The sequence below is a fragment of the Erpetoichthys calabaricus genome, chromosome 7 (genome assembly GCF_900747795.2).
Source record: "Erpetoichthys calabaricus chromosome 7, fErpCal1.3, whole genome shotgun sequence".
Classification (NCBI taxonomy): Eukaryota; Metazoa; Chordata; class Cladistia; order Polypteriformes; family Polypteridae; genus Erpetoichthys; species Erpetoichthys calabaricus.
In genome coordinates this window covers 179,143,786-179,154,731 of record NC_041400.2, presented here as the reverse complement: position 1 = coordinate 179,154,731, position 10,946 = coordinate 179,143,786, and the positions used below count along the sequence as shown (strand labels likewise).

At 40.2% G+C, this 10,946-nt stretch overlaps 1 protein-coding gene across 1 annotated transcript in view; it reads right to left on the bottom strand.

Annotated features, from left to right (window-relative positions):
- Positions 1 to 10,946, bottom strand: part of LOC114654912 (baculoviral IAP repeat-containing protein 1-like) — an 828,238-nt gene that overhangs the window by 121,973 nt on the left and 695,319 nt on the right. The gene's annotated exons all lie outside the window — the stretch shown is intronic.

Sequence of the window (10,946 nt, the reverse complement as noted above, 5' to 3'; positions counted from 1 at the left end):
AGCGACGTCATAGGTGGGTGTTGCTGAGTAAACGCCGAGATGTTTAGTTTTGTGCAGCGATCCTTACGCACAAAGGAGATGAACATATTCAACTTGAACCGGAGGACGAAATGTAGTTCAGGACAATGAAATGTACGCGTTCCAGAAGCACATTTACTGGTCAAGTATGCTCGCATACGAGGAATTTGACTTGTTTGTTGAAGACTGGCCAAGTGAAAAGTCCACACCTGAGATAAACACAACAGAAAGAATAAAACCTTTCTATACAACATAACACAGAATTAAGCATTTGCTCTATGTAAGGATATTGTATTTTGGGGGTGCACCGTACATACTGGGCAACAGCGAAGGACAACTGAATTAAAACCATTTGTGAGCTTGATGGCCTGTGGAAAGAAACTGTTCATGTAGATGCTCGTTCTGGTGTAGTTTAGCCAATAGCGCCCGACAGATGGGAGAAGTTCAGAAGTTGTGGGCTTTATGCGAGGGGTCGGTGTCACCGACTCGGTGATAACTTTCCCATTCCGAGTTATGACTAACATAGCAGAAGTCCTGTAACTTTGGAAGACAGACCCGTCTGCTTGTTTTTAGTTGCTTTAATGGATGAGCTGAAGAAGTCAGACTTATTAGTGCTGTGTACAACTGAATGAGCAGCTCCTGTGGTAGATTGAACTTTCCGAGCTGTCATATAGATAGATACTTTATTAATCCCAATGGGAAATTCACATTCTTCAGCAGCAGCATACTGATACAATAAACAATATTAAATTAAAGAATGATAATAATGCAGGTGAAAAACAGACAATAACTATGTATAATGTTAAATGTTAACGTTTACCCCCCCGGGTGGAATTAAAGAGTCGCATAGTTTGGGGGAGAAACTATGATCTATGAGAAAATATGATCTGCTGCGGGGTCCATTTTTATGATGAAATAGTTGTGGAAACCTTCACGTGTCTGAGACCTGACACATTAAGTATGAAGAGGACAGGCATTATTGGGGGGTCTCTCCTGGTGTCCACCGTAATCAACTGAGTTTAGCTCCTGATTGTTCTGACCACGCCAAAGGATATAGCGAGTATGCGGTGTTTAACGAAGAATTCCGTTTCAAAAGGCATCTCGTAGGAGAATCTGCCATCAGTTTTCCCAGACGCACTTAATCTACTACGAGGTTGCGGCGCGATTTTTATCTTAATATTGTCAGCATAGTTCATTGGATTTCCTAGATAATACATAATGATACCCAGCAAACAGCTAACGTAGCAGCAACAATATCTGTTGGTTCCATCTTGGTACAAGAAAACCTAACATTTTAAGAGATTAATGCAAAACATTTAAATTACTATACTAAATCATCCATCCATCCGTTTTCTAACCCGCTGAATCCGAACACAGGGTCACGGGTACTAAATCATCAGTTATTAATAAAGGAAACTTTTTCACCAGTAGGTGACAAATAACGGAATTTCAATACTTAAAACTTTTACGATTCAGGATTCTAAATTCAAAGCAAACTTGGTAATCCGTTATTGAATTAATATAGTTATATCTTATTTATTTGAGGAAATATAGAAAATATATTGCTCTGTATGACAAGTAATGTTCTGGTAACCGTAGTTTGCTCTGCAGCCACAGCGGCGTTCCCAGTTAGTTATAACCAAACCTAACACCAATAAAATGGTAAATGTTCGCAGCAGTCTGAATTAACTACAGAAGTTATTACAACCCTTATTTCTTTTTATTCATACAATAAACTTTTCAACTATTATGCATCTCCTACAAGTACATTTCAACACATTTGTATTTTTGCATTTTAACTGATTTCCAAATTTAAAAAAAAATTGTCAGACTGTACATATTATGAACCTTTTAGTGTACTATATAAAGAAAAAATTGAACAAAATGAGCATTATCAGCACATTTATTGCCCAAAATACATTTCCATTAGATCTGTTTGTAAATTTTAGATGCAAATTACTAAAATACTGTATATAAATTCTGCAGCGAGTCATCAGTTTGATATCTGCCTAACAAATTACCTGACTGTCCGCAATCCTACATTTACTTATTTGGCAGACACTTCAATCCAAGGCGATTTACAGCATTTATGATACCATTGGTTGCATTTCTTTTTTGGTTTTCCAATTGGAGCACAGGCAGGTCACATGACTTGCTCGTGGTCACACAGTGTCAGTAGTGGGATTTGAAGTCCCAAGCCTTAACTGCACAACACTGCCTACCCTGAGTGGGATAAGTAGGTTGAAAAATGAATGGATTGCAAATAAAGTGCATTACAGTAATCCCTCGCTACTTCGCGGTTCACTTTTCGCGGATTCACGACTTCGCGGGTTTTTAAATACAAGTGATTGCCCGCCTTTCACGGAAGTTATGTTCCAGACCCATCAGCAACAGGAGAAAATCCGCGATATAGAAAGACCATATAAATAAACATTTTTTTAGTTTAAGCCTTAAAATACCCATCCCACATGCTTTAAACACATGTAAACTTATAAAACACAGTTTGTTAACACATATGATATGTGGATGTCGGGCTAAGGATATGAGTAACATCTCACTATTATAAAACATTTTAACTTCACGCAAGACAAGACAGTGAGACAGGAAAATTGGTGATGTACAGGCTTTTAAATTATTGACACGCAGAGCGACAAGCAGCACAAAGTCCACTTCTCCTTAGCGTTCATTCAGCTCCCCGCCCCCTTGACAATGCGAAGTGGCAGGAACTACTGCGCTTCCGGGGAGGGGGGTTTGAGCGAAGGTGCGTTCAGCTCTCACACACACACACACACACACACTCCTTGCGCAGAGCGACAAGCAGGCATTTTGGCAGAAGCAGCACAAAGTCCATTTCTGCTCAGCGTGAGTTCAGCTGCCCCCCTTCACAAAGCGAGTGCAGACACATTGACGTCTGATCGCTGCGTGCAGTGTGCAGTGTTGGTCTGCGGTGTTTAAGAATGTAGAAAGTGTTTAAGAGCATAGGAAGTGTTTATAAGAGCGTGGGAAAGGTTAACAAGAGAGTGAGAAAGGTTTATATGAGTGTGGGAAGGGTTTATAAAGCCTTAAAATATGTATAAATAATAAAATAAATATAGGTCGCTACTTCGCGGATTTTCACCTATCGCGGGGGGCTCTGGAACGTAACCCCCGCGATAGGTGAGGGATTACTGTATCGCAAAAAATAACAAGGTATCAAAGGTGGGCATTCAATAACTTAGGGGGGTTCTGAGACTGGTTTTAAATACAGTGCAATAATACAATTTACTTTGTATAGCCCAAAATCACACAAGAAGTGCCGCAATGGGCTTTAACAGGCCCTGCCTTTTGACAGCCCCCCCAGCATTGACTCTCTAAGAAGACAAGGAAAAACTCTCAAAAAAAACTTGTAGGGAAAAAATGGAAGAAACCTCAGGAAAGGCAGTTCGAAGAGAGACTCCTTTCCAGGTAGGTTGGACGTGGAGTGGGTGTCAAAAAGAAGGGGGATCAATACAATCCAATACACAGAACAAAACACAAGTAATCCTTAATACAGAATAATAGTAAAATAAAAATATTACAAGTACAGAGAAAAATTTAACAGTAGATGATATCACAAAATAGAATTTGGATAAAATGGAAGTTTAACACTCAAGCTGCTCAGAATTAAGTGGCCTTATAAAATGGTACGTGTTTTCTATTGTGACAGGATCAGACTCGACACACTTAAAAAGGTTTGGGGCAGCCACCCGTATATTATCCCTGGCTGCAATGGGTTTGTTGTTTTTAGAGAGACGTGTCTCAGTTGGAGTCCAGGTATGAACCGGTGAAGGTTTGGAAACATGGCGGTTTTAAGTGATCAGACCGGAAGTGGCCTTCTTCTGACGTCAGTCTAGGTGCCGGAACCAGAAGCGACATCTTCAATGCTGAGTCGGACAGGTTTTCAAGCGGATGGTCTGCAGAGATAACAGGAGGAGGTTTAGTGCACCCTGCCACCCCCTGGCCTGGCATGGAATTACCTTCGCTTGGTCCATGCAATGTCCTCCTACTCGCACGTGTGTGACACTATTTAGTCATTCTTACACAAGTAAATGTGAAAAATGTCTTCATAGTTGCATCCAGACAGTCAAAAACAAAATCACAAAGGCACAACAGATAAACATTTCACAGAATTCAGAGCACATCATTTAATAACCAGCAGCAGCCGCAGCAGCAGCAGCCATACCCCCCTGCACTTCAGAGCAGGTAGTCCACCTGAAGCTAAGCATGTTTGAACTTGGCCAGTACCAGGATGCGAGACCGTCTAGGCCAGGAGGTCCCGGAGGTTCACACTGCATGCAGGTTTTCATTCCAGCCTGTCTGGTAATTTGAAGCCAGGCCAAACAAATATTTGTGGGAACCTGAATCTTGTTTGTCAAACATCTTTTGTTCTAAGCACAATAGTCAAACTCTGCGCACTTGTTTCATGCGGCAGCAGGGCTAACCACTGCACCAGCATGCAGTGAACCTTTTTATTGTAAATCTGTTGCAATTCAAGCATTTAATATAACAACCACAGTGTGTATAAAAAGCACTCTCCCCTTGGAAGGTTTTCCATTTTATTGTTATAACACATTGAATCCAAGTGGATTTATTTTGGCTGCTTTGACACTGGTCAACATAAAATGATTCTTCAATGTCAAAGTGAAAACACGTGTTTGGAAAGTGGGCTAAAATAATGAATATAAAGCACAAAATAAACGATCTCATAAGTATTCAAGTCACTAGTTGATGCCCCTTTGGTGGCCATGACCGCCTTGTGACCGTCTGCACAGGTCTTGAGTTCTCTGTCAGCTTTGCAGTTGTGCGTGTGTGTAGCTGACACTCTCAGACTTGCTTTATCTTGTTCAAGTCTGCAGAGCTTATCCCTTAGCGCTTTGAGTACTGAGAAAAGCGCTATATAAATGTAATGAATTATTATTATTATTATTATCCCAGCTGGGCTTGTGCAATTCAGGAAGCGACCCTGGCCAGGGTGCCAGATCATCACAGGGCCCACTCGCATTGACAACTCTGGAATAACTAAATCAACCAACTTGGGCATTTTTGGAGATATGAAAATAAAACCTAAGCACCAATATGCCAACACACACTGTTTGTCAACAGAGTCTATAAAAAGATTGTGTTTCTATTTTTAACATAAACACTCTGCTTAATCCAATTCAGAGTGACAGGGATGGCACCTATCCCACTAACACTGGGTACAAAGCAGGCAGCAACCCTAAAATAAGCTGGCAGGCCTACCACCGATATTAAGGCTCATTAAGTGCAAATGTTAAAACAATATACCAATGGATGTGTTAACAAAACTGACTATTTCTGCTCTTAGTGTGGAGAATGCGGACAATCCTGTACTGTACTTGAAATCCACTTGCACAGATTTAGCTGAATTGAACTGAGCCAAGGGTGCTTCTTATTATAAAACTGACCCACTCCTTCAAAAGAAATACAATTTACACTTTAACGTCAGTCAAATAAAAAGGGAATAAAATTTCAATATAATTGAACACTTGAATCTTAATATTAATGTTTTAAAACACATACAAATTGCTATACTGTATTATTACATCATGATCCAAGTATAATGATAATACAACTCTCTGAGGTTTATGGCAAATCACATGAATAGGATTTTTCTGAGCATGCTGTACTGAAACATACTCTAAAGTTGCTTACCTCAGTTTGGCTGACATATTTACTGGATATGCAATTTATCTCCATTTAGTTTCTAAACTCACTCATGTAAAGTGAGGAAGCAACTCTGCAAAGGTGTAAGCCACTACTTTTTCACATGACAATGTGCAGTCATGGGGTCAAAGTACACCCACGTGAAATATTTTTTTCTTCTTTTAACATAAGCGGACATACAGATTTGATCTTCATTTCTAAACAGCATTCTTAGATAAAGGTGATATGTCTGGATGAAAAAAAAAAAAAAAACAATAAAAAAATTGACTCTGCAATAATGTCTCTCTATTATAATGAAAAAATCCTGGGAGAAGATGAGACTTTTTCAGAGAGATACTTTCATGTCCCGCGAGACAAGACTTTGTGCCAAGAGATTTAACCACGCCTGGGGCGGGAAATAAAAGACAAAGAGTAGATGACAAAGTAGAACGTCGTAAAGAGGTTCAGAAACGTTGGCGGGATACACATGCAGAGCAGGTTACTAAAATTCGAAAGTCTCAAAAAAATGATAGTAAAGATCGCATTAGCGCAAACAAACAAATTATTACTTGGTGAAATAGTGGAACAGCGAAAAGAGTTTGAATATATTGTTCGGATTTAAACTTTAAGTCGGAGACTTGTAGATCATCTAAGTCGTGTTGCCATCAGGGAAAAGTAGTGTTTCTTCCCAATGAAGAGGCCTATCCATGAGAATTTAAAGATTTGTTGTTTGGTGAAAGTGAAAACCACATACAGTGGAACCTCAGTTCACGACCATAATTCGTTCCAACACTCTGGTCGTAAACCGATTTGGTCGTGAACCGAAGCAATTTCCCCCATAGGATTGTATGTAAATACAATTAATCCATTCCAGACCATACGAACTGTATGAAAATATATATTTTTAAGTTTTTAAGCACAAATATAGTTAATTAAACTATAGAATGCACAGCGTAATAGTAAACTAAATGTAAAAACATTGAGTAACACTCAGAAAACCTTGAACAACAGAGAAAACTAACACTGCAATAGTTCGCGCTATAGCGCTAGGAACTGCTGGCTAAAAACACTTTTTTTTTTTAATGAGTTTTAAGCACAGGGAAAAAAATGAACATTTGAAAAAAATCTGTAATTTAATAAACCACCAAGAAAAGTAACATTGCAACAATGCACGCTATGAACCAATCGCTGTAAACAGAAGTGAAAACAAAAACAAGCCCAGTGTATTCTTTAACTGCCTTCTCTACCTTATGTGTCCAGCTCTCTCTCTCTCTCTCTCTCTCTCGCTCTGCCTGTGTGTGTGCGGGTCTGTTTCTCGTGTGTGTGTGTGTGTGTGTGTGTGTCGCGCTTTCTCGCTCTCTCTCTTGCTCACTGCACAGGAAATGCACAGGGAGAGACTGAACATGTACAAACCGAAAGGGAAACTGGCTTGTTCGTATACCGAATGTGTGGTCGTGAACTGAGGCAAAAGTTTGGCTAACTTTTTGGTCGTAAACCGATTTGTACGTGTACCGAGACGTTCGTGAACCGAGGTTCCACTGTATGTGAGTGGCAGAGACGTGAAGTGGCTGGCACCTAGTGCAGGCGAGGGGGAGGTTGACGAGCTAAGTGAGCAGGGGGTGAAACCCCCTAGTATTCAATGAAAAATGGACAGATGTGCAATTTCCATTTCTGAAGTGATTACAGTAAATATACCCTTGGCCCTAATAGCTGGAATTACCCTCTTTCTCTTTAACAACCTCAAGTCGTTGTTTGCTGCAACTGTCTATCAGTTTCAGACATTGACTGGGAGAACGTTTTTCACACTCTTCCATGCAAAATTCTTTCATCTATGCAATGTTTAAAGGGTGTCTCGCATGTACAGCCCATTTCAGACCCCCCTCAACCCCACAGGTCCTCGACAGGATTTAGATCCGGGATTTGACCTGGCCATTCCAAACCTTTCCATTTCTCACTTATCAGCCATTCTTTGGTGGATTTTCTGAGATGTTGTAGGTCACAGTCAAGTAGCAAGGTCCATTTTCGGTTGAGCTTCACTCTTCTGACAGTTGGCCTCATATTTACTCAAGCACCCTCTGGAACAATTAATTCACAGTGGATGATGAGGAGCAGGGCCAAACCATAACATTTCCACCACCATGCTTTTTAGTTATTACAGGTCAAATTCTTTCATAGCTAATACCAAAGTAACAAAAATTTCAGAATAACAAATACTTTTTGTTGGCCCGGACAGACGTTCAAACATCACCATGTGTTGTGATGTAAGATTTTGCATATACAGTAAGTTGATAAATATTTTGTATGTCTTTATTTGTAGTTTAGGCAATGTTACATTAGTGAGAAGCATTCATCTTTAACGCAGGAATGGGTCTCTCTGAATTTTACGACAGAGTTGGGGGAGGATGTGCCTTAAACCAGTCTGGCGAGTGTTTCTCTGCTAAAGTCTTTCAACCCCCGCAAGAAAGCCATAAAGACATATGGTCTTGAGGGTGGCAGGTGTTAAGATGTTCTATTCCCCCATTGGTCTGAAATATGGCTGTTTGCAATTGGCTCGGATCAGAAGTACCATGATGTCCTATTGGCTCTAGGGGTTGGACAGAACATCTATAAATTTACTTGCTTAACCTCACACTGTCTCTCTAACTAACCTCTGATGATGAAGAAGTATCTGTCTTACTAACCAACATATGATGAAGAAGCATCTCTCTCTTACTAACATCTGATGAAGACCAAACTAATGAACTGAAAGGACAACACAATGGATAGCACAGCTCAGCACCCATATTGGAACAGGCATACAGCCTGTTCTGAAGAAAGCTGATCACCAATGATGCCTTAACTAGAGACATTTTAAATAACTACAAGTCTGTGTGCCGCCTGAAACTATACATAACCGTTTAATCAGGTTGTATGGTTGCCAATATTCAAATGTACTTTGCATATTGTTATTTATGAATATTATCAATAATACATTGTTTTATGTGTAACTTAACTCCTGCTTGTCTTTTACTACACCTAATTGCCTAAAGATATAGAAGGGAAGGTGGGGATAAGTTATATATTATAATACCTTATAAACAGAGGTAAGTCTGGGAGATTAGGCATTCTGACAAAGGCTACTTATTAATTATAGGGGAAAGGAGAGCAATATATTACTCTACAAAGACAAAACATCATGGTAAACAGATTTCAGTATAACAAACATTTTTTCAACCAAAAATGGCCATGGAAGATGACAATGCAATTCAAACAAAACTTAATGCCACAACTACACTTTCGCTGACTCTCAGGAACCCTGCAACAGGTTGCCGCTTTCTTGTTAGACCAAAAGAAAGTGAGTTTGTTGCGAGCTTTCCAGTCTCAAACTGTCTCATTGAGAGTGTACAGTAGATGAAACATCATACACATAGCCAAATTCTGAATCAGTGCCCCACCGAGCATCCACGTAGGTGGGTAGTTGTGTCGTGTGCAGATACTGTACTGTTTGAGTTGCATAGCTCTTCTCAAGGTTTTCTTTGCGATGAACAAAAAAAAAAAGCGATAAACAGCAGCAGTTTACACTGAAACAAAAATTAACAATCCTGGACAAAGTTGACTTTGGAATGAAGAAAAATGACGTGGTGAAAGCTCTTGGAATCATACTTTCAATGCTCTCAATTTTTTTGGGTCACAGAGTTAGCTGCACAAGAGATAAAATGGCGAGTACAGGTCTCCAAAGAAAATACAGGTACTTTACTACTGTATAGAGAAGGCAGGTACAGTCTCAAGACTTCATTCAAAATAGGAGTTGTTACTACAATACTCAAACACACGAAATAGAAGCCGTGACACAAGCAATCGACCTGCTTTACCTCCCATCTTCAAATCAGAAGAACACCAGCGGCTTGGAATCACCGCTGTAGCAGACCAAGAGAGTGTGAGAAAGAGCAGGTCAAAGCCCAGTGTTAATTTCTCTCTCTCTCTCCCCAATCCCCCCCCCCCACCCCAGATCCATAGGCATCTACAATTTTCCTTCTGAAGGCCTCAGAAAAACCCTTCAGATCTAGACATGGTGATAACATACACACACACACACACACACACCACCAACAAAGAGCAAACCAAACTAAATGTGTGAGGTTTAAGACGGACAGGTTTAGATAAGAGCTTCTCAAAGGGTGTTTTAAAAAAAAAAAAAAAAAAAAAAAAAAATCGGTAGCACTTATTCTGGTGCATCCGATTTGAATGTTAGGTGTTTGAGGGAGTGATAAATGTAGAGGTGCACTTAATTTTTCCACTTGCGAAATAGGACTTTGTTTACTTAAAATATACAATGGACTAAAAAATGTAAATGTGGCATGATGTTTGTAGTACCATATCACCTTTATCTCTAGATATTGGCTAAATAAAGATCAAATCTTGGTACAGTGCATCCGGAAAGTATTCACAGCACATCACTTTTTCCACATTTTGTTATGTTACAGCCTTATTCCAAAATGGATTAAATTCATTTTTTTCCCTCAGAATTCTACACACAACACCCCATAATGACAACGTGAAAAAAGTTTGAGGTTTTTGCAAATTTATTAAAAATATAAAAACTGAGAAATCCCATGTACATAAGTATTCACAGCCTTTGCTCAATACTTTGTCGATGCACCTTTGGCAGCAATTACAGCCTCAAGTCATGTTGAATATGATGCCACAAGCTTGGCACACCTATCCTTGGCCAGTTTCGCCCATTCCTCTTTGCAGCACCTCTCAAGCTCCATCAGGTTGGATGGGAAGCGTCGGTGCACAGCCATTTTAAGATCTCTCCAGAGATGTTCAATCAGATTCAAGTCTGGGCTCTGGCTGGGCCACTCAAGGACATTCACAGAGTTGTCCTGAAGCCACTCCTTTGATATCTTGGCTGTGTGCTTAGGGTCGTTGTCCTGCTGAAAGATGAACCGTCGCCCCAGTCTGAGGTCAAGAGCGCACTGGAGCAGGTTTTCATCCAGGATGTCTCTGTACATTGCTGCAGTCATCTTTCCCTTTATCCTTACTAGTCTCCCAGTCCCTGCCGCTGAAAAACATCCCCACAGCATGATGCTGCCACCACCATGCTTCACTGTAGGGATGGTATTGGCCTGGTGATGAGCGGTGCCTGGTTTCCTCCAAACGTGATGCCTGGCATTCACACCAAAGAGTTCAATCTTTGTTTCATCAGACCAGAGAATTTTCTTTCTCATGGTCTGAGAGTCCTTCAGGTGCCTTTTGGCAAACTC